Below are 3,792 nucleotides of genomic sequence, written 5' to 3' on the forward strand. Positions count from 1 at the left end.
ATCTAGTCCTGGGCATTTTTTTTTGGGGGGGTTGGGAGATTTTAATGACTGTTTCTATTTCCTTAGTGGTTATTGGTCTATTTAAATAGTTTATCTAGTCTTGATTTAACTTTGGTATGGGGTATCTGTCCAGAAAATTGTCCATTTTTTGCAGATTTTCCGATTTTGTAGAGTACAGGCTTTTGAAGTATGACCTGATGGTTCTCTGGATTTCCTCATTGTCTGGTGTTATGTCCACCTTTTCATTTCTGATTTTGTTAATTTTGGTGCTCTCTCTTTGCCTTTTGGTTAATTTGGATAGGGGTTTGTCTATCTTGTTGATTTTTAAAGAACCAACTCTTTGTTGCATTGATTCTTTGTATTGTTCTCTTTGTTTATGTTTCATTGATTTCAGCTCTCAATTTGATAATTTCCTGGTATCTGTTTCTCCTGGGTGAGTTTGTTTATTCTTGTTCTAGAGCTTTCAGTTGTGCTGTTAAGCCATTGGTATGAGGTTTCTCCAACTTCTTTATCTGTGCATTTAATGCTATGAATTTTTCTCTTAGTCATGATTTCTTACAACCCTAGATCCCAGGGATGTAATGCCCTCTTAGGACTTTAATGACCACATGAATACACATGACCTATACTCACAAACATACACATTAAATTTAGAAAAATTATCCTTAAACAAAAACAACAACAAATGGGCTGTGGGGTGATGGCTCAGTGGGTAAAGTCCTGGATGTGAGAGTGTTAGGTTGAATCTGCAGGACTCAGGTATAAACTGATATGGCAGGGACACATCTGTAATGTCAGCAAAGCAGAGACTGGAGAATCCCAAAGGCTCATGGACCAGCTAGTCAGTTGTATTCAGGAGTGAATGAGAGACCTGGTCTCAAATATAGTCAAAGAGGGTAGTGGTGGTGTTGGGACTCTTGCTTATGATGGCACCAGGTGGGTCAGCCTACGCTTTGATCTGAAGTAAGAATTGAGCTGACATGGAGCAGGAAAATAGGTGGCCAGCTGTATATCAGTCTCCCATGGATAATGAGCAGTCAACACCAACATTGCATGTGTCTGTGTCTTCTGGAAACAGTGGAGTTCATCAGCCACCAGCCACTCATCATTTATCAAGGATGTCAAGGCCTTTTATGTTATCTGTTGAGGAATCCAGGCAGAATGAGGGTGAAGGGGAGTCACAGTTCATTATGTCACTACCTGAGCATAGTGAAAGGCACTCTTCCCTGACAGGGATGTCATATAAGATGTCTGACATGCTGACATGCCTCATGGAGATGAGGTATCCAAGATTGTGGACCACCAACCCTCTGAGCATTCCCCTCTGGATCTTCTGCTTTGCATGCCTCTGGAGGATCAAGGCAGAAATGCCTACATGTCCCAAGGTCATGCTTTCTGCCATATACATGTCACATTCTCCTCCATATAACTACTTCTTGTGATGCTAATCTGATCTTCATGTTCTGTGTTCCTAGATCAATGGTGATTTCTGTGATACAGTAAAGGAGTGAACTAAATTTCACAGGAAATTATACAGAGATGATCACCCAGGCTGGAGTCAAGGCAGTTATGCAGGTCATGGGAAAGAACCTGCAGCCTGGGGAAGCTCTTCAGGCTTGGATAAACTGTAGCGAATGTGTGGTCAACTATAGCACATGGTATGATGTGTATCAACACACTGGATCCAATTTGGCCATGATGAATAATTCAGTTTCTGAGGATATTCCAAGAGTATTGTGTAAAACTTGATACCCTAAGGGTTATTGGCTAAAGACAGTGGATAGAGTAACATATAGATGGGATGATAAACAAGTAGTGTGGGAACCTAGAATAAGAGGAAAATGGTGGCCTCCACCAAGAAAGGGAGATAGCAACTTTAATCCAGATATTTTGATTCCTCCTGAAGGAGTGTGGAGACAATGTGGCAGTGGTTGGAGTGATTGCTGCAAGTTTATTGGGTTCCTAGATCAAAAAGAGCTGGAAAGATGAACTTCCATTCATAGAAGCTCTGAAAACTGGACCAGGTCTTCCTTGGAATTGTTAGGATAAGGAGGACAGAAGTTGCTGACTTGCAAGGGCAGATAAATCTCTTGTCTGAAGTCATTGTGGCCCACCAGTCATGGGACTTGGGGTTTGCAGAGGAGGAACTTAGGCGGCTGCAGGGGTCTTGAGATCAGAGCAGGCTGTGTGAGAAGGAAATGACTTCTGGTACATTGACCCCTGTTCTTATTTTTACTTTTTTTTGTGAAACTGCATGTTGCTAGCCTCTGGGTCAAATGCTCAGAATACTGTATAATCATTAAAGAATCAAAATAGTTTGTGCTTGCCCTGGCATTAAGCCTGGGATAGTTTTTGTGTTTAATCAAAGGTGATAAAGAGTATATTGTTGATTTTGTGAGAATAACCTTCAGAATTATGAGAACAGTTCATATTGGGTGATTTCCCCTTTCCTTTCTGTTTCCCCTTGGTCATGATAATAAAAGACAGGTTACCAAGGAAAGGCAGAAGTGGTAGCAGAAGCTACTTAGCAACTGCAGAAGCCCAGAGAAACCTGTCAGCTTGTACTAACACTGTCTTTGAGTCGTTACTACATCTTCCAGGTCTCCCATCCTTTGGACCCACGAAACTGTCAAGGCTGGTCCCTGGCACCTCCCATGACTCCTCCACCTTCCCAAATGTATCATCAGACACCATCTAGCCATCAACCAGGGATAATTATTGACTCCAGATCCCACATGATTCCCTTGGGGAGACCAGGTACTCTGGGAGTGACCATAGCTTTTAGAGAGAGCCTGATGCCTCACAGTAGCCTGCCAGGCTCAGCTTCCAGTGGAGTCCCAGTAATGGCCCACAGCAGTGCCCCAACAATGCCTTATTCTGTCTCCTCAGCAGTACCTGGTACCATGGGCTCTTTAAATTGTGGAATATTATTGGTCCCAGGCATGCCTTCCACTGTGACCCATGCCATGTCCCCCTTTATGGATCATATGTTGGACTTAAATCCCTACAATCCTGGGATACCCCCACCTGGGCTCCAGCCATTACTAACTTTAGATTCCCAGGACTCACTTGTGGCCCAGTCAAATTGCCTAGAATAACCTTGCATTCATGAAAAGACCACACCTGCTCCACGGGGCACAGAGAACCCCAGTGTTCCATGAGGGGCACTCAGGAGGCCACCCCTATTTTCAAGGCCTTACCTCTGTTCATACAACAACTATGGAAAAGCTTATATCAAGCACTTTCACCTCGTGGGTCACTAATGCAAACACACAGGTGAGAAGCCCTATGTATGTGACTGGAAGTGCTGTACATGGTCTTTCTTCCGCTCTGATGAGCTTGGACAACATGGATGGATTCACATCAGAGATCGACCACATAAATGCAAGGACTGTGGCCAGCAGTTCATGAGACCTGACCATCTCAAGCAACACCAAAAAACTCATCAAACTCATCAGTACGTGCCAGATTTCCCGACACCTCAGGCCAACAGTGGACTGACAGATGAACAGATAGATGGTCCTCTTGCTCCTGGTCAGGGGCTTTAGCTCCCTTTCCTGGATTCTCTAACCCAAAACCTTGTTGCCCAAGATCAGGTCATCTCTGGGGTAGGTGAAAGTTCAGATGGAGACAGGAAGTGGTGGGGAAGCCCACATGAAGCTTTTGACACCGTCGTGCATTCCTCAAACTCTGGTGCCCTCACCTCTCAGGTATTACTGACTTCTGCCATTTAGCCAGATGAGAAGTCCATAGACTGGACTTAATTAGACAGTTCTTTTCTCCTGCCAATCC

At 43.9% G+C, this 3,792-nt stretch overlaps 1 pseudogene; it reads left to right on the top strand.

Moving 5' to 3' along the window:
- Positions 1–980: 980 nt before the first annotated feature.
- Positions 981–3,548, top strand: LOC118575624 (annotated as a pseudogene).
- Positions 3,549–3,792: the final 244 nt, after the last annotated feature.

The sequence above is a fragment of the Onychomys torridus genome, unplaced genomic scaffold (assembly GCF_903995425.1).
Source record: "Onychomys torridus unplaced genomic scaffold, mOncTor1.1, whole genome shotgun sequence".
Taxonomy (NCBI): Eukaryota; Metazoa; Chordata; class Mammalia; order Rodentia; family Cricetidae; genus Onychomys; species Onychomys torridus.